The sequence below is a fragment of the Dipodomys spectabilis genome, unplaced genomic scaffold, assembly GCF_019054845.1.
Source record: "Dipodomys spectabilis isolate Male_0828 unplaced genomic scaffold, ASM1905484v1 ptg000042l, whole genome shotgun sequence".
Taxonomy (NCBI): domain Eukaryota; kingdom Metazoa; phylum Chordata; class Mammalia; order Rodentia; family Heteromyidae; genus Dipodomys; species Dipodomys spectabilis.
In genome coordinates, this window is record NW_024870719.1 from 16271584 (window position 1) to 16296764 (window position 25181).

The window sequence follows — 25181 nt, forward strand, 5'->3', positions numbered from 1 at the left end:
TTCCTTCCTCACTACTCTTATATACGCGCAAGGAATAGCTTTGCTGACATGGCTTGTGGCTTCTCTCTGAGACAACAATGAGAGAGAAGGGAGAAAGAGACATCAGAACTGAGACACGGAAGGAAAAGTAGAGAGGACTTTGCTAGAGAAAGCCAGTCAGTCAGAATAGCAAGGAATTAGCTGGGCTTAGCAGGAGAGGAGAACTGTATTGTAAAAAGATTAGAGGAAGAGTTTAGGGATTTGGCATCTGAGAAGCTCAGGGGCAGCTGTGCAGTGGCAAAGATTGGAAAGTACAGAAGGGATGTGTGAAATGTTTCTGGCTTATAAATGGTCCTCTGTAAAGTTCCTTCTGAGATGCAAGTAAAAGAATAGTTTTCTTTCCTATTTTCCAGGGCCTTTCTAAGTTTCCTCAAAAATTACTTTTTGTAGTTGGGTGCCGGTGGCTCATGCCTGAAATCCTGGCTACTCAGGAGGCTGAGATTTGAGGATTACAGTTCAAAGCCAGCCCAGGAAGAAAGGTCCATGAGACTCTTATTTCTAAGTAACCACCAAAAAGTGGTACATGGAGCTGTGGCTCAAATGGTGAAGCCTCAGCTTTGAGTAAAAATGCTAAGGAACAATGCCTGGGCCTAAGTGTAAGCCCCAGTACCAAAACCCACAAAAAGTTACTTTGTTTCTAGGCTGTGCTTCCTTAAGCAATTCATTGTAGAAATGGAACCAGAAATTGCCCCAGAACTCTTTAGGGTTGCTTTTATAATAAATATACAAATTTTGATGTACACATAGTATGATTTCCTGCAGACAATTTGCAAAAAGTAAATACAGTGATTATTATTTTTTTAATCCCATGAACAACTTCCTTGCCCACTGCATCACCACCCAAAGGTGTATACCCTAGGTACCTAAAGGAATACAAAAGCAGTTTAAGGGGCTGGGAAGGTGGCTCAGTGGTAGAGTGCTTGCCTTGCATGCATGAGGCCCTGGGTTCGATTCCTCAGCTCCACATAAGCAGAAAAAAGCTGGAAGTGGCACTGTGGCTCAAGTGTAGAGTGCTAGCCTTGAGCTAAAGATCTGAGGGACAGTGCCCAGGCCCAGAGTTCAAGCCCCATGACTGACAAAAAAAAAAAAAACCAAAGCAGTTTAAGAATTTCTGCCAATCATGCCTTTGCAATATGTGTATATCTGTGAACTAACTGCTGTGTTAAACCAACACAAAGGTGAATAAAACATGGTCCTAATCTTAAGGGTCCCCCAAATCTTAAGGGGTGAAAAGGACTTGCTGCCAAACCCTGTTGTTTTTGTTGGTACTGGAATGGATACAGAAGCAATTGCTCACATGCTCACAGAGAAAGAAACTGGTTCTGCTTACATGATCAGGACTACTTCTGAGAAAGTGCAAGCCCTGACGGATAAACAGAGGCTCATCAGTACACATAAGGGAAGAAGGGACAAGGGGGTGGCCAGCTTGTGTCTAGGTGTGTAGGAGAAAAGAGCAAGCTCTATCATTGACCCTCTGGGGAGGCAAGCAAGGCTGAAGTGTAGACAGCTGATCACAGAGGGCTTTGAGGAGCAGGTGGAGGAATGGAGACTTTCATCCCATAAGCAAGGTAGCAAGTGAAGGACGATAACAAGGCAGTGACAGGACCAACTCTTCATTTTAGAACTGTAACTGGTGGAAATGGCTTGGAAGAATGACAGGAGGTAGAAAGACAACATAGACAATGTTGGAGTCATGTGAGGACAAACCCAAGGCACTTAGGAAATTGTCAAGGATAAGAGAGAGGCAAGGCTTGGGCAAAGAGATCATTTGGAGGTGGCAATGGAAGGATGAGCACTCTTATAAATCAAAGTGAGTTTGCAAAGATAAAAGGTTCTGAGATCGTTCTGTGGTTACTGCTGTGGACAACTGGCTTTTGTGTTTCATTAAATAAAATGGAGAATACAGAAGAGGAGCAGGCTTTGGATCTAAGTAACGCAGGTAACTTGGGGAACGTGGAAAGTGAGAACTCCAAGGAACACTCCATAACAGAGGAGAGACCTCAGGCTGAAATTATGTCCTTCTTCTTATCAACCTCCTTTAGCAGAGAGATGTTAAAAATACAGCAAGGGGCAGGAGCTGGTGGCTCACACCTGTAATCCTAGCTACTCAATAGGCTGAGATCTGAGGATCACGGTTCAAATCTAGCCCCGGCATAAAAGTCCGTGAGACTCTTGTTTCCACCAGAAAACCGGAAGTGGTACTGTGGCTCAGTGGTAGAGCACTCGCCTTGAGCTGAAGAGCTGAAGGACAGCGCCCTGGCCCACAGTTCAAGTCCCATGACCAGCAAAAAGAAAAAAAAAAAAAATGCAGCAAGGTATTGATGGTTGCACAAAGGGCCTCTGATGAATGTTTGTGTACTTTCCCAAACTTTTGTCTCTGCAGCAATCAAATGTATGTGTAGGATAGGCTTGTGTCTAGTAACATGTCATCAACTTTTCATGGCAAAATGAAATGCCATCATTTTCTTTTTTATTGTAAGGATGCTGTACAAAGGGTTTACGGTTACATGAGCAAGGTAATGAGTACATTTCCTATTGAGCATTGTTACCCTCTCCTTTGTTTTTCCCTACCATCCCTTCCCTCCCCACTTCCCCAACTCCTCTGTCCCTCCCCCCTCCACCAAACTGTAAAGTTTGTTTTCAACGTAGTGCCTTGTACATCTCATTGTTACAATGGGTCAACCTGTATCCTTGTTTCAGCATTTTGTTATTTCCCTTTCCCTCCCCAAATTATAACAATGTATAAACAAGAGGCAGGGCACCAGAATCAAATACAGTGACAATAAGAGTTATACCATGGATGAAGAACATACAAAAGAAACGAAAAAAATCACACAGTACATTAAATGTATACTAAAAACAACAGCAACAAAGAAAAAAAACTCTGATTTCACTCTCTTGGGGTTCATTTTGCTTAGCATCATCTTATCTGGTCTTTGACCTTTTCTGCTTGTACACTAGTTATTGCAAACAAGGGAAGCCATGAGACCTGTTTCTTTGGGTCTGGCTTACTTCACTTAATATGATTTTTTCCAAGTCTTTATATTTCCTAGCAAATGGGGCGTCTGGGTTGGTTCTATATCTTAGCTATGGTAAATAATGCTGCAATAAACATAGATGTTCTGGTAGCTTTAGTATGGCCATGTTTGTGATCATCTGGGTAAATGCCCAAAAGTGGGATTGCTGGGTCATAGGGGAGGTCTATGTGGAGTCTTTTGAGGAACCTCCATACTACTTTCCAAAGCGTCTGAACAAGGTTACATCCCACTAACAATGCAGTAGGGTCCCCTCCAGCATCTGTTGCTATTAGATTTCTTGATTCTAGCCATTCTAAGTGGGGTGAGGTGGAATCTCAATGTTGTTTTGGTTTGCATTTCTTTTATGGTCAGAGAAGTTGAGCATTTCTTCATGTGTCTATTGGCCATTCTTATTTCTTCTTCAGAAAAGTCTCTCTTTAAGTCTTTAGCCCACTTATTAATTGGGTGATTGTTTCTTTGGGGATTTGTTATTAGGGGATTTAATTTTTTGAGTTCTAAGTATATTTTAGATAGGAGACCCTTGTCCATTGTATGGCTAGTGAAGGAAACTCTTCTCCCACTCCATGAAGGCCATAATTTTTTCTTTTTTTTGGGTGGGGGGAGGATCCAGTCGTGGGCCTGAACTCTAGGCCTGGGCGCTGTCCCTCAGCTCTTCAGCTCAATGCTAGCACTCTACCACTTGAGCCACAGCGCCACTTCCCGTTTTTTTTCCTGCTTATGTGGTGCTGAGGAATTGAACCCAGGGCCTCAGGCATGCAAAGCAAGCGCTCTACATTGAGCCACCTTCCCAGCCCCATGAATGCCATAATTTTCTAAGATATGAATATTATGTAGACTTGAGATGAGCATTCACTATGCTTGTATTAATAGTTCTAAATTAGACTTATCTTTTCTCCTTGTCAATCTATACCCTTTTACTTGACTGACAAAGAGGTTTTTAGGACCATTAGGACCAATAGAAAGCAATGAGATAAATGACAAGGAGGAAAAGATCTTAAAATGTAGTTTTTAGCTTAGGAAAGAGTTGGTTTGTCACCTCTCAGGGATGGCCAGACTAGTCTACTGTGCTTTTTATGACCAGAGATTAAAAAGTAGATTAGAAGGCAGTAGGGCAAGTTCCTAGTGATTTTATTATTTGAAAGAGGTTCCACATATAGGATTACATATAAGTAACAACCATTTTCTGAAGGTTAAAAGGGAGATAATTAATATGAGAGCCATATTACACACACATACTTGAATCCATAATTAATGTTAGGGTCTACTGGTCTAAAATGACCAAAGGTATTTCCATCATCTTTCCGATCATTAATAACAAGCTACTCATTCTTAGATGTAAATTACTTTTAAAAGATACTGTACCTTTGCCCCCAGTATTCTAGTGAATTTTTTTTGGGGGGGGGGTCCGGTCGTGGGGTCTGAACTCTGGGCCTGGGCGCTGTCCCTCAGCATTTCAGCTCAAGGCTAGCACTCTACCACTTGAGCGCCATTTCCAGCTTTTTTCTTTTTGCTTATATGGTGCTGAGGAATCGAACCCAGGGCCTCATGCATGCAAGGCAAGCGCTCTACCACTGAGCCACCTTCCCAGCTCTCTAGTGAATTTTTGTTTGTTTCTTTTAGCCAGTTATGGGTCTTGAACTCAGGGCCTGGGCACTGTCTCTGAGCTTCTTTTATTCAAGCCTAGAGCTCTACCACTTGAGCCACAGTGCCACTTCCAGCTTTTTCTGCTTATGCTGTACTGAGGAATAGAACCTAGGGCTTTATACACGCTAGGCAAGCACTCTACCCCTGAGCCACATTCCCAGCCCCTCTTGTTTTGTTTTTTAATATAGGAGTCTCACTTTGTAGCCTAGGCTGGACTTGAACTTGTGACCCTCTTGCCTTTGCCTCCTGAGAAATGGGATTACAGGTACAGCTGGGCATATTCCTTGAGCTGATGGTAACTCATATTGCATTGGATATCTGACCAGACCTCTTGCTAAGGTAGTTCTTTTGTTTTCATCTTAGAACTATCCATTTTGCAATTTTCAGGTGTTAGAGGATTGACATCAGAATCCTTTTCATTGAAAGATTTCCAGGGGGGAAAATAAGCAAAGTTTGTTCATGGAGCATCATATCAAAACAAATGCTATCCAGGGACTGTCTTAGAACATTTCATAGAAATCAAATTCTATACTTGGCGGTTATGTATAATGACCTATGATCCCCAAAATGTGTTAGGAAGGATTGTTTGGTGAGTTACCACGCCATAGTTCTAGGTCAGTTTATTCAATGGATGATTAAGGCAAAATGTGGTTTAAAAAGTGGAGTTGGGAATGAACTGTGCCTGGGAAAGCTGGTTGTGTAGGCACTGGTTCTGAGTACAGACCTCACAGTGTTGCCTGGTCTCCAGAACAAGGATGCTCTTCCCTGATCCTGTGTTCAATCTGTAGCTTTTTGAAAGTATCTTGTTGGAACCAGAGAAGAAAGATTCACAGATTGGACAAGTTGTTATGGCTACCAAGAACTATTGGGGTTTAGCCATGAACATAAAATGGTCGGGGGAGAAGGGGTTGGAAAAGCAAGCTCTGGTCTTGGTTTGGCCTTGAGTACCCAAGTAGCTTGTCATCTCTGAGCTTCAACCTCTAAAAATAATACTGTGTTGAATAATATGTGATGAATACTTCCTATGTTCCCGGAACTATTATTAGACCTTATGTCCGGTTTTATTTGGTTCTCAGGTTTCCACTGTGGAGTTATGACTATAATCATCTCTGCTTTGCATATGAAGGGAATTGAGGCATGTACAAATTAAGTAATTTGTCCAAGTTCATGCAGTCAGGAATGACAGCTTAGAATCAAAACTCTGGTAGGCAGACTACCTTGTACCTTTTCCCTTATTCATGACACTATACCACCTTCTAAAATGAAGGAAAGGAAGAGTCAGGTGTTGGTGGCTCACACCTGTAATCCTAGCTAGAGACTCTTATTAACAGGAGACTCTTATCAACAATTAAGCTAGAAGTGGAGGTGTGGCTCAAGTAGAGGAGCTCCAACCTTGAGCAAAAATGCTGCAGGAAAGCACCCTGGCTTTGGGTTCAACCTTCAGTACCAACACTGAATGAATGAAGGAATGAAGGAATGAAAGAATGATAAATGAAATGAAGAGGCTAGAGAACTCTGTTAGTAGAGGAGGGGGCTGTCTCTGGTCTGGAAATCCACCACATTCAACACTATCACTTCCTCTCATCTAGGAGACTCTGGGGAATAGATCTTCCCCATTAGGCTTATAGTAGCATTGCAGGACTTGGCTCAGCTCTGTGCCCCAGAAGGATCCTTGCCATGGCCATTCTTTTTCAAGCATCTGGGTTAAGCAAAGTTTCAGTGGCTAGTGGGACTTTGGAGAAAGGAAGTGCCTGCAAAGTTGGTCACAGAGCCAAGAGCTGCGGCAAGAAGCCGCAAGCTCTCATCTCCAGTGAGGCTAGAAATCAGCATCCATCAGGAGGGGCAGTGGAGGCAGGTGCTGGATCTCAGGGCCACCACTTGGCCCGTTAAAAAACAAAACAACACAGCAGGAACAACAAACAAGCAGCCAAGAGTTCAGAATAAGGCAGTAAAGCAGCTTAGGTGTCAGGAGGGGGCCCACTGAGACAGTGTGGCAGGTTGGGAGGGGACTGAGGAGGAGGAAGGAAGCCACAGACAGCACCAGAGACCCTGGGAACAAAGGGGTCGAGGGATTAGTCAAAGGACCCTCAGGATCCCAGGAGCAGGCAAATCCACTGAGCTGGCATGAGAAGAAATTGAACAAAGCTGCTCACGGCTACTAAGAAGAGGAGGAAGTGGGAGATGCGCTGCTTCCTGTAGCTAGAACCATGAAGACAAAGCTGGGTGGAGACTAGTCCCTGGGCTACGGCCGCTGCTACACATACACACGACGCTGCTGCTGCTGCTGCTGCTGCTACTGCTGCTGCTGCTGCCTCTTGCTCCCTCCGTGGGCAACTCCTACTACTGCTGGGCTGGGCTGGGCTGGGTTGGGCGGGCGGCGCCAGGCTGCTGCACAGACCAGTTCGAGAGAGACAGGGGAAGCAGTTCCTGCCCAAGCTTCTGATCAGCCAAGGTAAGGGACACGTTTTCCACATTGCTTCTTATTAACAGAAAGAGAAGAAGAAAAAAATCACCCGTGCCTGGGCTTGTGAGGTAAATTTGGGTGGTGGTGGGGGGGGGCGGGGGAAAGCAAGGTACATTGCTTCAGGATTGGGGGAAATAAGTAGGAAGGATTCTTTTAACAAGGGATTTGAAGAATGATGGACAAATTCATGACACATTCTCCCCCCCCCAACACACACACACCCCACTCCCCCAAAATCTCGGTGCTTAGTTTTAGTGACTGGCCAGGAAGACATACTGAATGCAAGAAAGGGTTTGCATAGTTGGGAAGAAAAGCCAGAGGGAGTTGAATGGGGCTGTGAAGCTGTGATCTGGGCATCTCGGGGTTGCAACCCCTCGTTTAGGGGTGCAAGTATTGGGAAATGGGAAATGTCTTCTCTTTCTAATCGATGGTTACACTAGGTTGTCTTTTTTGCTTTGCCCACATGATGGCTGTGATTTGGCTACTTGGGAAGTAGTGTTAAATCCTTTTGTGCTCAGATATTGCCAACAAAGGCTGGAATTGCGTATGTTAAGAAGCAGTATTTACCACTAAGAAACTGGTGTCCCTGTCTGTCTCCTCCTCGGCTCTATGCAAAATCAGCTACCCTTTGCCACTCGGTCTTAAAGTTGCATCTTCCTTCAAAGGAGTGCCGAGGGGTTAGGGACAGAAACTTGTCCAGAATCCCTGACTGCCCTAGGTATGGATTTTATGTTTTATGTTAGGGGTTTCTTCATCTCTAGGTCAATGTGGACGTTAATCTCAGACAGAGCTAAAATATAAAAGTGAACATTGTTGTTTCCTTACCTGTACATGCCATTGACTGAAGTTAAACAATCAAACTATCGCTTTTATTCATTAATTTTCCTGAGCAGTGGGTGCTATTAATGAGAGCATAGGACTGGTTTGTATTTGTGAATGATATGTAAAAGTGCAGTAAATAGGTCTCAGAGCAAGAAATGAGAGTGTAAGATTTCTTTGGCAGGATCTGTAGGAGAAGCAGTCTAATACCCTAGTGTGGCAGGATTTTTTTTAATTCAGTCTTTGTATGTTCAACACAAAGTATAGTTAAGCAAAGCAGTCATTGAAAAAGGGGTTTTCTTGGCATTTTATAATGAAAGATGATAGGTGTTTGGGTTTTTTTTTTAAAAAAGAATGAGTTGTTTTTAATGAGTCTAGAACAATAAAATGGCATATTGAACCACTCATGCATTCTTAAAATACAAGTTTTTCACAACCAAATATTATACCCAATTAAGAATGTACATGTGTCCCAGATAATGATCACCATTCTCATATGAAGAGCTGTAAGGCTGTTTACTTATGGATTTATTATTATTGTTGTTGTTATTATTTCCATTTTAATGAAGTTGATTTAGCTCTTCTGAATTTGTGGACTAGCAGCACATTTTTGGAGACAGAGCTTTTATTGATATTAAAGAAAAACCTGTCTGCTTTTTCTGAGGCTATTGCTGATTAGAGTAAACCTGTACCTTATCACAGAAACAAAGTATTACTGGTATTAAAAGCATGGTGCTCATCTAAAGGATTCAGTGAATTTCAACAAACAGATGGGCAAAGCAAGTCATGTCATGATATCACAGTTCCTATCCTAAATGAAAATATGTAAAGCTAATCTTCCTAGATAGGAGACCTGGGGTAGATCTGAGAGTCCTGCAGTCAAGCTGCATGCCACTAAATGCAGTAAGAAGTTATGAATCTGGGCTGAAGAATGAGGACAGGGCTTTGATATTGATCTGTCTTAGGCAGAAGATAATGCCAACATCCTGCTTTGTTTGGGTATGTATAGAAAATATATGTTACTCAGTGTATGTGTGTGTGTGTGTGTTTGTGTGTGTGTGTGTGTGTGTGTGTTTCATACCAGAGTAAGAAAATGAAACCTTGGTGCATAAGCTTCATAGAATCAAGAGGGGCCCCTGTTTTTTTTTTTAAAGCAACAAAAAGAGGTGGCTGCTTTCTGTATAGCACAAAACATTTCCTTAATTGCTGAACTCCAGCTTGAAGCAGAACATGAATAACAGCAGGTCTAACAATGGTAGAATGTTTAGGAAAAAGATGAATTTACTCCTATGCTGCAAAATAAAACTATGTGCACTCATTCTGGCCATATGGAATATTGAATGACATTATTATGCTTTTGCTCAGGGTATTCAGAGGCTTTTTATGGAGGCAATCAACACTGAAAATTTAATTGTATGTTCTTGTTCCATCCCCCTCTCCCCCTGCCTCCCCTCCCCCCCCACCATATGGCCAATGACTGAATGGAAACATGACTCCATTATTTCATGGCCAGCTCTGGGCCTCATATGGTAAGCATGTACTGAATGTGTTTGGTTGACTGACTTCTTTAATCTACTTAGAAAGCAAGTCCAACTTTTAAGTCTAAAAGCCTGTTCACAAATGATTTCTGAGGAAAGGATACCATGAATGAAAGAACACAGGCTGCAGAGGCTGGTACATCTCTGACTATTGCCACCCATTCCTACTACTTGACCTGGTACATTAATTTATGAACCTTCATTTGTTCATTGCAAAGAAGAGAGAGGCAGCTATCATCAAGGTTTTGGTTTTGTTTGACTCTTGCTTTTGTATGTGAATAGGTGAGTGTCTGGTGAATAGGAAATTCTCAGGTGTCATTTTTTTTCTTTCTTAGTGGCATAAGGAAAAGTTAGCCTGTTCTTGATCTTTGCCTCTGCTTTCAAGGCTGGAGGAGATTTTTATTACGAAAAGCACTCATAGCATGTAATTTTCCATTTTACCTATTTTTAAGCATTCAATTCTGTGATGGTAGATATGGTTTTGTCATGACCATTTATCCACCAAACTCAGCCTTGTGGAACAGAAACTCTGTAGATTAAAAAACAAAAACAATAAACTTCCCATTCTCATCATCACCCACTTTTGTCTCTATGAATTTGACTAAGTTTCTCACATAAGTAGAATCACAGAATATTTTCCCTTTGATGATAGTCATTTAGTATAATGTCCTCAAGGCTCACCCATGTAGCATGTGTCAGAATTTCTCTTTTCTAAAGCAGAATAATGTTCCATTGTATATCAACACCATAGGTTTATTCATTCATCATTCAGTGGATACTTGGACTACTGTCTTGGCTATAAATAATAATCCTGTAAATACAGGTATACAGATAACTGTTAAGAGTCCTTGTATTTGGAGTACCCAGAATCATTGGAACATAGCAATTTTATATTTATTTTTTAATTTTCTTTTTTTTTTTTCGGTGCTGGTCTTGGGGCTTGAACCCAGGGCCTGGTTGCTGTCCCTGAGCTTTTGTGCTCTATCACTTGAGCCACAGCTCCATTTCTAGCTTTTTTGGTGGTTAATTGGAGACAAGAGTCTGAAAGATTTTCCTGGATGGGCTGGCTTTGAATCGTGATCCTCATATCTCATCCTCCTGCATATCTAGGAGTACAGGTATAAGCCACTAGTGCTCAACTGTTTAATTTTTTTTGGAGGAACTTTATACAGTTTCCCTGAGCTAACAGCTAGACCATTTTACAAGGCCACTAGCCGTACACAAGGTTCCGGTTTTCCTACTGACACTTACTATTTTCTGAGTTTTGTTTGTTTTTGATAATAGTCATCTTACTGGGTGGGAAGTGGTATCCCATTGTGCTTATGATTTGCATTTTCCTGTCCATGGCTGTCACCCTGGATGCTCAGATTTGCATTTTCCTAATGATGAGAGCTGTGGAGCGTCTTTTCCTAGGCTCATTGGTATATCTTCTTTGGAGAAATATCCATTCAAGTCCTTTGCCAATTTTAACTGGATCATTTTTCAAAGACACTTTTTAAATGATGGGATCTCTCAACGCGTATCACTACATTATGACTGTGATGTTTGTATTTCATCTCATATATGAGGCTTATTCCCTCCAAATTTAATATTCTTCTCAAAAGTAACTTTTAAGCCAGGCGCCAGTGGCTCATGCCTGTAATCCTAGCTACACAGGAGGCTGAGATCTGAGGATTGTGCTTTAAAGCCAATCCCGGGCAGGGAAATCTGTGAGACTCTTATCTCAAATTAACAACCAGAAAAATTGGAAGTGCGTTGTGGTTCAAAGTGGTAGAGCACTAGCCTTGAGCAAAAATGCCCAGGGCTAGTGCTCAGACCGTGAGTTCAAGCCTCACAACTGACAAAAAAAAAAAAAAAAGAAGTAACTTTTAAAATCCAAAGAAGAAAGTAAGAATAGTTGCACCAGTTACCAAGCAGATCAAATCCTAGGCTGGGCCAGCACATCTACCTGTTTAACAGAGGGCTGATGCTTCTGGTCCCCTCTCCTTTGTGACATTACTCAGGCTGGGAAAAAGTCTGACAGGTAGTAGAATCAGAAAAGAGAGGAGGAACTGTGATACCAAATTGGTCTCCAACTTACATGATGAGGAACATTTGCCTGTGCAGAGAGCTCTAGTGGTTAAACCATACAATGAACTTCGGAGACAACTTCTTGAGAATAGAAAGAGATTAGAGTCCAATTTCTCCTTTCAAATTCAAAACCTTTTTGTTTCATTTTCCACTACAGATTTTTCACCCCTAATCCTGAAACCAGGGTGGGCTGGCTATGTGTAGGATGAAGGAGAGCGGGGCTGAAGGAAGGACTTTTATTTATTTATTTTTGCCAGTCGTGGGGCCTGAACTCTGGGCCTGGGCACTGTCTCTCAGAAATTCAGCTCAAGGCTAGTGCTCTGCCACTTGAGCCACAGCGCCACTTCCGGCTTTTTCTGCTTATGTGGTGCTAAGGAATCAAACCCAGGGCCTCATGCATGCAAGGCAAGCACTCTACCACTGAGCTACCTTCCCAGCCCCTCTGGGGAGGACTCTTAAGTAGTAACAATATCTAGCTTTATGATGGGATGCAGATGTTGGCCTTGCCAGGTTTGTCAGCACACACTCTGTGTGTGGATATGCATGGGGATGTCTTGTAGCTAATGATCCTCAATTGCATTGAATTAGTAAATCTGCTTATTCTACAATTTCTAGAACCCAAGCACTTCCCTTTACCAGACATAGGTAGAAGAGGAAAGTTATAGAGTTGTTTGAAGACTTTGCCCCTATAGCAGTAGACATGTTAAAATTAGAGATAGTAATTGATCATTAAACAACGTGTATATGTATGGAACCATTCGTACCATCCTCAATAAATATATGCAATTATTACTTGCTAATGAAAAATACAATTTAGGCCCTGCCCTAGGGCATTATAGAATATCCTCAACATGACCTACCTGTATATCAACCCCCTCAGATGGATAATGAAATAGGGCTAGAATTTGCTGTTGCCCAGCTGATTACTCAACTCATTAAGAGAAACTCAAGTTTTCTTCTGTCCATATTAGGGCAAGTAGATAGAGAAAAATCTTTATGCTTTGTCACTCTTTAAATTATAAGCCTAAATTATTTTGCTCAAAAAAGAGCAGTACTTAAATTCAATACAGTATGCAAATGTGGGTTTTCTATGTCCAAATTTGTTCTAGGTGTTAAGAGATGATACTGTGGAAGTAAGATTCCACATTTCTGAAGAGTATATCGGAGACATTTGTGACTCCTATAAACTCATTGTGTTAAAGAAAGCAAGTAGTATTTAATCGGATTCAGTGTTCAAACAAACTCTGAGTTCTTCATTAAATCATTTTTTAAAAGATTACCGAAGCCATTAGCACATTTTGATAATAGTTCATTTCCTAGCAGTGGTATCACTGTGTGGTCAAGTGAGAGATAACACAAGATAAGCCCTTTTATTTCTTGACAAGTACTGTAAACCGTAGAGGTCCTAATGGAAAGATTGAAACAGCAGCCTATTCCTCCTAACTTCTAGTCCCTAGCCTTCCTTGTGCCCCATCCTGGCCAGTTTTTGAGGTAAGGCATTCCCCGCATTGTCTCTTATATGCCTGACATGCAGAGGTATGAGAAGAGGGCTGGGAACTGTGCTGATCTGTGCGACTTAGGATTCCTTCCCATGTCACAGGCCATTGCCATTCCTGGAAAACCCTTTTCCACATTTCTTTTGTGTTTTGCTTTTCTTCTTCCCCATGCATTTCCAACGACAACCATTCAATCCAAGTCCTTACTCTCCATTACTTTCTCTATTGGAGGTTTCCTTTGTCTCATTGCTTACTCCTTCAGAATTTCTCCATCTTCATTTGTCTTGTCTATTGAGACTACACAAACAAATGGATTGAGTAATTTACTTCTCAAAATTCTAGAGTCTGGGGCATCCACAATCAAAGTGGCGGCAGAGGAGATATTTGGTGAGAACTGGTTCCCGTCAGATGATGCCTTCTGTATGTGCACAAGAGCTCCCAAGGGCCTCTTTCATAAACACCAATCCCAAGCACCAGGGATCCAACCTCATGTCCTAATCACCTCTCCAAAAGCTCCACCTCCTAATACATTGCATTGATTGGATTCCAATATATGAATTGGGAGGCAGGAAATATCTAGATCACAGAATCACTCATTCTCTTTTTAACCTTTTCTAGATCAAATAGCCTTTCTTCAAACCAAGAGTACATCCTCTACATAGACTCTCCATCCTATTCCTTCTTACTAAGGACTTAGGTTTCAACCGTAACTTTAGCTCTTTCCTATTCATATTTGGCTTCATGTCTTAATTAGTCCTTTATTCCTTGCCTGTAAACATACTTAGCTTTCCCATACACATGTAAATGAATTAAAAATAAATAAAACAACCCATTCTCTTAATTCTGCCTCTTAACTCATTTATTTGTTTGCTTGGTTGGTTAGTTTTGGGTTTTTTTGAGGTAGGATCTTCCTGTGTAGCACCAGACTGGTCTTGAACTCATTAATGTCCTGCCTTTGCCTCTCTAGGGCTGGGATTGCAGATGTGACCCACCATGCCTGGCTCTCATTGACTGTGATCATCTCTCCCAGTTCTCTTGCTTCTCTTCATACCTCTCTGAAGGCTCCAAATTGCTCCAATTCCTGAGTGTTCTCATGACTTGAATCTTCTACCACCTCATTGCTTCATCACATCCTATCCCACAATTCCATTCATGGTTGTGTGGGTCAGGCCCAGATCTGGTTCTCTCATTTGATCTATTTCCTAAGCTTGCACAGCAAATTTATGGGAACATCCAACCCACCAACTGGAAACTTCCATGTCCAGCTTGGCCCTCACCCCTCGCTTTCCCACCCCTCCGTGGCTTCCATGACTATGATCAACACCCTCCTCGTTTAAGTCCCTTAATTATGGAAAATCAGTTTTACCCTTTTCTTCCCCAAGGAACCTGAATTGCAGTATGCCCTTAGCATCTTTGGAACTATATCTAGACACTGTTCATTTCTATGGTGATGGTCAGTACCTAGCTCAAGCTCCCCTAACCTCTGTAGGACTAACTCGTCATTTTGTGTTCTTCCCTCCCCACTAGAATAGCTGTCCTAATTCCCCATTCACACTTCACCCTACCATCTTGCTTCTTTGATGAGCCAGGTTCCCTCTGTCTTGGAAGGTTCCGTTCAGATGTGACCTCTTCCATGAAGCCTTCTTTAGTTTCTTCCCTCCCCATCCCCAATAAGAAATAATCTTCTCCTCTGAAATCTCTGTTCTTTCATTAGAACTTTTAGTAGTTAGCTTTTGTAGGGATACAACAATACTCTGCATCCATTTGTTTTTGTAACTGATGGCAAGCTCTTTGAGGATAGCAGCCATCTTTTTCTTATAGTATACAGTGAAGTTTGTTTGTTATTCATTGATTTAATGAACTTCCTTGAGTGACTCATTTTGGATATAGAGTGAGATAGAGAGTACTTGTCCTCCAGGAATTCACGGAATATGGGGTGTGGGGGTGGCAGGCACATACAGAAATAGTCAACAGTCCATAGGTCTGAAATGGATGTCTGCCACGTGCCTTTTGAGATGCCAGGGAGAGAACAGGGAACTATACAAGCCAGGTCTTTGTTTTCTTGGAACTTATATTGTAGTTTTGAGACATATTCGATAAAACATGTAAGCCAGCCATGCATCAGTGGCTCACACATGTAATCTTAACTACTCAGGATGCTGAGATCTGAGGACTGCAGTGTGAAGCCAGCCTGGGCAAGAAAGTCTGTGAAACTCTTATCTCCAATTAAATTACAGAAAAAGCTGGAAGTGGTGCTGTGGCTCAAGTGGTAGAGCACTAGCCTTGAACAAAAGGAGCTCAGAGACAATGCCCAGGCCCAGAGTTCAAGCCTCAGGGCTGACAGGAAAACACACACACACACACACACACACACACACAAACACACACACACACACACACCACCACCACCACCACCACCACCACCACCACCACCACCACCACCAGTGGATTTTTAGATCTAATTATATACTAGAAATAAAAAGAGGTATTTGAAAAAATATATGTCCCAGACTCACCCCAAACTAGCTAAATCAAAGCCAGTCAGGATTGGAACTTGGTCAAAATCAAATAATGATCAAAGAAAATATCCCATAGCAATGGGTTTTATAATGGATTAAGATAGAAACAGAATGAGAGAGCAGGTGGCTCACATCTTAATCTTAGTTTCTCAGGAGGCTGAGATCTACAGGATCTTGATTTGAACATTGGACCAGGAAGAAAATTCTTGGAGAATCTATCTCCAATTAGCCAGCAAAAATGCCAGACTGGAGATGTGGCACAAATGGTAGAGCTCCAGCCTAGCGAGAGCAAGGCTGAGTTCAAATCTAGTGCTGCTTTGAGTGACAGAGATTGGGTGAATGATGATGGTGATTTTATTTAGATCAAATTAATTTACAGTCAGGAAGATGATTCTATCTAATTATATATTTTATTTTCTATTCTGTTACTAGTGGGGCTTATCTGAATTAAACATGATTTTTATTGTTTAAAATAGCTAGAAGTACATGGTATTATTTCTTAGATGAACAAAAAAGAGATAATAATGATTTCTACTCTTAATTCTGTTTTGAGGAACCAAGGAAAACCTCACAGACAAATCACTCAAACTATACACAGACCTCACTTACGTCAGAATGGATGAAGAGCAGCAAGTTACGGGAATTAATTTGACAATGAGGTTTTGCTGATTCTTTGTTGGTGCTAGATTCTTTCTATATTCACTAGTGCTTTAAACTCATTTTTATAATAATCCTAATGGTGACAATAAACTTTTTGCTGTAGGCAAAAGAGGAAATGTGTCCTACCAAATAGCTTAAACCATATGAAAGTTGTCTCTAGACCTGGAAGTTGGGCCACACCAATTAGTTGCTTAGTAGCTGGTGAGTGTTCTTAGCAAACTAAATTCTTTCCTTCCTCCCACTCTGACTGCCTCAGACTTGATTTTTCTCTCCATTGCGATGTGGAAATGACTATACTGCTATTTCAGAATTAAAGACAGATTTTATTACCCAGAAGTGTAACAAAGGGGCTGAATTCTTCTCATTAAACTTGCAGAAGAGCTTCCCCAACAGAATTCCCCTCCCAATTGGCATGCTTTATGGATTAGTGACCACAAAGATAAAACCATTGTGATTAGGTAATTTAAGATTTGCCCAAGGCCAACGTTTCTGAAGAACATGATTCCTAAACCCCAGCTAAAGGGTCTACTTCTTTTTGCCAGGAAAATAAAATGGCTTAATGGTTTTTTTGGGGTAGGCAATCAACAGAATCAGCCACCATTATTACTCCTAATTTTATTTTTTGGTTAGTCATGGGGCTTGAACTCTCGGTCTGGGTGCTGTCCCTAGCTCTTCAGCTCAAGGTGAGTGCTCTACCACTTGAGCCATAGCGCCACTTCTGGTTTTCTGGCAGTTTATTGGAGATAAGAGTCTCATGGACTTTCTTGCCCAGGCTGGCTTTGAACTATGATCCTCAGATCTCAGCCTCCTTAGTAGCTAGGATTACAGGCGTGAGCCACTGGCACCTAGCTTATTACTCCTATTTTATAAGTGAAAATACCAAAACTCAGAAAGGTTAAATACTTACCAAGAACACACAGTTTTGGAATGAAGAGTTTCCATGCATGTCACTTTGAGAGAAACCCATGCACACTTCTATATACACACAACACACACACACACACACACACACACACACACACACATGAATATTCATGTTGTAATGATGATCTATAGGATGGAGAAGGAATCCTAGAGGAAGATAAAGAAAGCTGAAGTGAGACAAAGAATAACTTTCACAGAGAATCTTCTAGAAGGAAATATACTAGGTCCCAGAAAAGCAATAGCAATGGCATTTATGTTATATAACCAGTCTTACATTGAAAAAATAAACATACTATTACATTGAATCTTTGTCAATGGTCATTTAAATCCACTTAATCTAACTAAAATCAACCCTGGGCTGAGTAATGAGCTAGAGATGCCTACTATTCTGTGACTGATATCTATTTGACTTAAAACTCTATATTCTCTAGAAAGGCATGCCTTTTGTGGATTGCAGAAGCTTTAAGAGAAATAATCTCTGGAATTTCTGGCAATGAGTCATTTAGATAATAGGTCCCCACTTGCTTTTTCTTTCTTTTTAAAAAAAATTTTATTGTAAAGGTAATGTACAGACAGTTACAGTTAAATGTCAGGAAATGAGTACATTTCTTTTTGAAGTATTGCCTCTTCACTCCTTTTCTCCCAGTTTTTCCTTCCCAATTTCCCCCAAAAGTTGTATAGTTAGTTTTCAACCTAGTGAGTATATATCTAGTGAGTATCACTGATGCATTTGTTTACCCTTTGCCCCACTACTTCTGTGCTTCCCCTTGCTCTCCTCAAAACAGGTAAACTTAAAAACAAGACAAAAATCAAAACCAGGGACAACGGAGAAAAAAAAACAAAAACAAAAAGCAAAATAACAAAAACTCTTATTTCCATTATTGGAGTTCATTTTGAGAAACATATTAAGTGATCATATACAGATAGATATTGAGCCCTTGTGATCCTCTCCTAAGAATATCCTCCTTTGGTCTTACTGTATGAATATTTAGAGTCCTGTTTAATTTATCACGTCCAAGTGTAATTTTTTTGTCTTTCACCATCCATTGTGTTTACTTGTAGATTTATAGGCATATTCTAGTTACTACAATAGATGGAAACCATACAACCCATGTTTCTATGGGTCTTGCTTACTTTGCTTAATATAGTTTTTCGAAGTCTTTCCATTTCCTTATGAATGGTGCAGTATTCTTTCTGATGGAAGCATAGACTTCCATTGTGTATATTTACCATATTTTCTTGATTCGTTTATCCACTGAGGATCATCTGGGTTGCTGCCTAATATTTAATAAGGGAGCCAAAAATACAAGATGGAAGAAATACAGCCTCTTGAACAAATGGTGCTGGCAAAGTTGGCTATCCATGTGCAGAAAACTCATATATCACCCTGGACCAGAATCAGTTCCAAATGGATCAAAAACCTTATTATAAGGCAAGATACCATGAAAATATTACAGGAAGGGATAGATGAAACACTAGGGCTCCTAGGCATGAGTCAAAACTTCACAAGATCCAGAATCACAACAAAACAAAGAAAGACTGGACAAATGGGATTGCGTCAAACTGAAGAGTTTCTGCAAAGAAAGCCTACCAAAATAAATAGAAAGCCCACAGAATGGGAGATCTTTACTAGCTATGCATCAGACAAGAGCCTCATATATTAGATATACTTAGAGCTCAAAACATTAAATGCCCCAAAAACAAACCCTCAAAGAAGCAATAGCCCAATTAATAAATGGGCTAAAGAAAAAGAGAGAATTTTCAGAAGTAAGAATGGCCAGTAGACACATGAAGCAACATTCAACATCTCTGGCTAAAACAGAAATGCAAATCAAGACAACAATGAGATTCCACCTCACCTAGTTAGAATGGCCATGAAAACTATGTCAAGAAAACTAACAATAACAGATGCTGGTGGGGATGTAGCCAAAAGGGAACACAACTACACTACTGGTAGAAATGTAAACTTGTTCAGCTACTCTGGAAAGCAGCATGGAGATTCCTCAAAAGACTAAACATAGAGCTTCCCTATGACCCAACAATCTGCTCCTGGGCATTTATCCAGTTGACCACAAACCAGGCCACAGTAAAGCCACCAGCATAACTATGTTCGTTGCAGCATTATTTACCATAGCCAAGATATGGGATCAACCCACTCGCTTTTTCTTTGTGGCTTCCCCTGTCTGAGTTGGTATGTTTTGAGTCTGTGAACAGCAGTAATAGTAAAGGAGGGATTTCAGGGGAATCGCTGTGCTGCAGTGTTTTGACTGCTTCTGTGGAAGGCGTGTTTCTGTGCATTTTCCTCCTAACAGACTCACATTAATAGTAGGAGTGCTTTTTTCTGTAATACATGATGGAATGCCTCCTACTCTTGGTTTGCATTCTTAGGCAGGAAAGTCAAGTTAATTTTTAGATTTCTGCCAACAAAGCTCTGTATAAGAAGGGTATATAGCTAATCTGTATAGAACTGTGTAAGAAAAAAATACTTGAAATAGGTAAAAAAAAAAAATCTTGCTATCCTTTTTGAGGATTTCCTTGGAAAAATCAATTGATCCTTTGTTCTTTCTTTTAAAAGTAAACCTCATGAATGTTAGCTATATCTGGGGAATATTGCTGAGTATTAGGCAATCTCACTAACTTTTTTTTTACACCCAAACAAGAAATTTATTATTTTCAAAGTTATGAAGGACAACTTACCAGAAAATGAGAATAGGAATTATGACTAACTTTGTTTTAAAATTATATTTTTATTATCTTTAAATAGTTACATAAAGAAATTACCATTCAACAAATCAGTTTATAAGGACAGTGCATCTTGATCGATGTCATCCTTTCCCATCATGCTCCCCTATCCCTGTCAACCTAAACCCTCCCCTCATTTTCTTAGTTTATTAGAATATGCATTAAATACTACATAGACTTCATTCTCCCTTCTTGACTTCACTTCTCTATCCCCTTCCATTTGGTCTCCTTTCCACATACCAGTTAAGTGCCACACTTTTTAAATCTGATTTGTGCCAGTACAGGGACTTTGTACTCTTACTTGGCTTTTTCTGATCAAGACTAGTGCTCTACCACTTGAGCCACACCTCCACTTTCAGCTTTTTGCTAGTTAATTGGAGATAAAAGTCTTACTGACTTTCCTGCCTGAGCTGGCTTGGAACCTCCATCCTCAGATCTTAGCCTCCTGAGTAGCTAAGATTACAGGGATGAGTCACCAAGGCCCAGCTACACTAAATGTTTGGGTTTTTTTTTTCTGTTTTTCCTTTAGAAAAAAACATTGATACTGAATGGCTACAAGATCTTTTAAAGTAAGAAAAATTAATGTAAGGAAAGGTGAGAATTATTAGCAAAAATACCCAAGGGTGTCAAACTACCTGTTATCATAAATTTTAATATAATTTTGATGTCATAGTGTAGAAAAGCAATGTTTTAAGGGTTATTACAGACGAGCCAAGTGGGTGAAGGGCTTTATTCTGGAATCATTCACTTCTAAGTTGTTTAAACTTTCTATGCCTCCCTTTCCTCATCCATAAGAAAATTGCTTATTATATAAAGTGTTTATTTGGCATGTTGCCTTAATTATAGTAATGCTCAAGATGTATAGCTATTATTTTCAAGATGTATAGTTATAATTGTTGCTGAAAGTCTGAAGGAGAGTACCTTATTTTACTCAAGGATGTCTTACCAATTTCTAACAGAAGTAATTGTTAGAAACTAACATTAATTCCAAGTATTCAGACTTTGGAATTTGAAATCAACTAAGCAAGACTCTTTCCTTAGGACAGACTTAATCAAAACAGATGCTTCAACTTGGTCTCAGATTTGTACCATTTGTAGAGAAGTCTGTGGTCTGAGCTGTATGTATATGTGTGTATGTATATGTATAAATGTATATGTATTTGTATTTATCTCCAATCTTCTTTTTCAACTCATAATGTGTCCCGTGCCCTGTCACTTTTCATAGCCATGTGTCAGCATATGGGCACATATCAGGTATATGTTATCTGTAGGAGGCACATTCCTTAGCAATTGATAGTGATATGGTATGAGGGTCTTAAAGACAACACAAGGCAGGTCTTTCTGCTGAACTAGATGTGGACTAGGAGTAGGAAAGGTTTCACTTTCTTAACCCAGGTTATTTGTTATAGCATAATCTTGCCTATTCTGGTTGATAGTCATTTTTTTTGTTTTCCCTTAGAACTCTAGAGAAGATACACACACACACACACACACCTACCTTATTGTTAAGTGAACATAAAATAGCTGTTTGAAGATTTTGTGTGTATGAATGTGTGTGCATTGTTGTATTGCATGTTAACATCAAGGGATTTAAGTCGAGTAAATTTATTAATCTGAATAATTTATTTAAATTTTATTTAAAATAAGGTTTGTAGGTGGTGTCTATGGCTCATCCCTATAATATTAGCTACTCAGGAGGCAAAGATATGAGAATCAAGGTTCAGAGGTAGCCTGGGCAAACAAATCCCCAAGACACTTATCTTTAACTAACCAGCAAAATGTCAGAAATGGAGGTGTGGCTCAAATGGTAGAGAGAACCAGCCATGATGGGGGGGGGAAAATGAGCAAGAGCTCAAGGTCCTGAGTTAAGCCTCAGTACCAGCAAATAAATATATAAGTAGAGAGATTGATATATAGACAGACAAACAGACAAGCAGGAAGGTGTACGGACAGACAGACAGACCAATGGATAAGGTTTGTTTCAACTTCACATCGAGGAAATCAACATACTAAATGTATCAGCATATCTTTTCTTTGAAAGAATCTTATAATGTCAAGGTTAAGTCCTCATGTTCAACAGGTGAGAATCCTTAGGTAATTAGAGCTCCACCACATGATGCCTTGTGAAATGAAGGGTTTTTACAGTCAGAGAAGAGTGTCCCTAAGTCCTGTTTTATATTCCAATTATAAACAACGGGGCTGAGTTCATAGAACATCTTAAGTAGTATTTATTGAATAAATAAAAGGAAGTAGTTCATTCACATTGCTTCCAAATGTCTAGATTCCTTCATGATCAAATTTTAGAAACAAATAGCTTTAATTTGGGTATTGGTTTAAAAAGATCTTGTATGAAAATTTCCATTTGTTCTTTTATAACAATTCACATGTGACTGCAAAACTCCCAGACTTATTTTATGTTATATATTTTTTACTACAGTTTTATTTTGTCTGATTATTTCATTCGGATCTCTAAAACTACATTATGAAATACCTTAATTATTTAAATTAGGAACAGATTAATTATCTCCAGTGTACAGACACAACTTAATTTCATTATAAACCTGAGGTTTAAATTGATTAAACTTAGAGTATGTTTAAGAAACTGAGTGATTTTTTTCTTTTACTTTTTTCATGCTTAAAGGCATATTTGATTTGATAACTTTCTATCATAGATATGCTAATAGGAGTAAAAAAAATACAAGAAAACTTTACTTGGATTTTATAAACCAGTCAGAGTCTGTATGTCTGGGGTTTCTGGGGGAACAATCTGTGAGTCATTTTAAAAAACAAACACACTCATAATCACACTGCATGTTGTTACCATGGTAATTAGGCCTGTTGAGTTGGCTTGCTTATGTTCCTGATGAGAAGAAGAGGGGGAGAGAAACTGCAGACTCAAAGCTTTGACTATTGGCTCCTATTTGCCTATTGCAGCAGAGAGTTCAGGGGTTTCTTGAGAACACACTGGCACTGTCTCCTGAGGGAAATGGAGAAGCTCTGGCATTCTTCCTTTCTTATTGAATCTAGGCTAGCCATGTTAGCATTGGGTATTGTGGTTCACTGGGGAGAAAAGGACCAATTGATAGTCCCTTGTGAAAAAGGGCAAAATAGTTTCTTTTAGCTCATATATAATTACAGATACATCTCTAAGGTGAAGGAAGTGCCTTGTTTGCCCGTGTACAGGACTGTAATGAGCCTCTAAAAGGCACCAAGTGCAGCTAGCCTAACATTATCGCAGATTGAAATGATCCTCAGTGTATTACCCTAATATAGTTAAAGGCTGGTTTTAATGAGGCCACTGTTTCTCTTCTGATTCCTCAGTAGACTCAATATCCTTTCTTTGTTTTATTGACTGAGTGTGATTCCTTTATCTTGGACAATGGTCTTATAGTATAGGCCCATGGTTCACCAAGGAGATCAGCAAAGTTGTGGGAGCTCTGCCAAATCTGTCAGGGATCCAGAGGAAGATAAAGGCAAAGCATACACTTAGCACTTGGTTGATTGACATCCATGTGGTCTTGAACAAGTGGAATTTTGTGGGCATTATCCATTATGACTCTATACGAAGAGCATTAAAGGTCCTTAATTAAAAGTAGAAACCTACAAAATTGATGCAAAATTCACTTTACAAGTCTATAGCCCAGGTTAACCTTGAATTTGTGATCCTTTTGTCTCTGCTTCCTGAGTGCTGTGATTACAGTTATATACCACCGTGCCTAGTTGGGAATCCTCTTACTATATGATTATAGTGTGTTGTCATAAGTTTTATTCTTCCTTTTGTGTGTGTGTGTGTGTGTGTGTGTGTGTGTGTGTGTTGGTCTTGGGGCTTGAGCTCAGGGCACGGGTGCTGTCCCTGAGTTTTTGTGCTCAAGGCTAGTACTCTACCACTTGATCCACAGCTCTACTTCCAGCTTTTTGGTAATTAATTGGAGATGAATGTCTCATGGACTTTCCTGCCCAGGCTGGCTTTGAACTGCAATCCTCAGAGCTCAGCTTCCTGAGTAGTTGTAAGGTAAATCATTCCAGAAGCCACATTTTAAAATATAGAATATTGGAGTCTTTATTATATAGTTAACAGGCTGCAGGCCACCAGTTGTTACAAAGGCCTGCAGCATGCAAATACACATAACCCTGCTAGGAAACATGCTAAAGAGGAAAGAAAGAACAAAAACAATACCAACAAGCCAATTCAGCTCCAATGGAGAGCTGAATTGGGACGCTATGATGACTAGAGATGATACAGGACACAGGACACGATCACAGAGATACACATGGCATGGGGTCCTGGTGGCTAGGCTGGTCCGGGCCTAAATAGTTAGGCACAGGGCGCAGATCCTCCGGAAATTCCCAGTCCCAGGCACTAGACTGACAGATTCAGTAACCTCCTATCAGCCACGTGCCTGCCCCTGCCTCCGGGGATCCGGGCACGTCCATTACCTGGAAGGCAGGTAATGGGGGGGGGGCTTCCTACCCCCAGCATGGAGACAAGATGCCAGACCCTACCATCCACCATGTGGCCAATATGGCGCCGGCCAGACCTGACCTCTTTACTTCACTAGGAGTATAGGTGTGAACCATCAGTGCCTGGCTGAAATTTTATTCTTTAGAACATATTTAAAGTAAATTTTAAAACAGTCTTGGAGTTAGAACAATTTTTCCTTGTTAAAATTATTTTTTCAAAAGGCTTGAAATAAAATGAGGTGTGATTAAGGATTCATAAAAACTCAGTTTGTGTGGGTGAGATTTATACTCTGGCGTATGACACAGTAACTACTTCTAAACTGTAGACTTTATTTTTATTCTGCTATGTGGAAAGAAAGAAAATTTTTGAACTTTGCTTCTGGTTCGATGTTTTTAACATTAGTAAACAAAACTTTATTTTTTTCTGATCATCAAACTACTCATAAAAAGTATAGAAAACACAGGAAATATTGAAAGTTGTAAAGTAAAACTGAGAATAACACCACTAATATAGTTATTGGCTAAAGAAGATGCACATAATGGAGATCTGCTTTTGTAGTGGCGGAAGGAAGTTAGAACTTATTTTTAATGCAAAGATGGGTGGTCGGAAACTAGTAAGACAGCTCTCCTCCACGAGATCATGCAGGGAACCAGACTCCTTCTGTCACATTATTCAACCATTCCTAGAATTCCACTTGCCTTCATAGTCAAAGGCAGCTCTCCATAAGGACCTGACTATAACCAGATGTGGGTAGCAAGAAGGGGCT

General features: G+C 40.2%; 1 protein-coding gene across 1 annotated transcript in view; it reads left to right on the plus strand.

Annotated features, from left to right (window-relative positions):
* The first annotated feature begins 6984 nt into the window (after positions 1-6984).
* Positions 6985-25181, plus strand: part of Gng2 (G protein subunit gamma 2) — a 112862-nt gene continuing 94665 nt past the window's right edge. The window contains exon 1 of the mRNA XM_042677895.1: positions 6985-7173. The gene's annotated coding sequence lies outside the window, so the exon portion shown is untranslated. The remainder of the gene's footprint in view (positions 7174-25181) is intronic.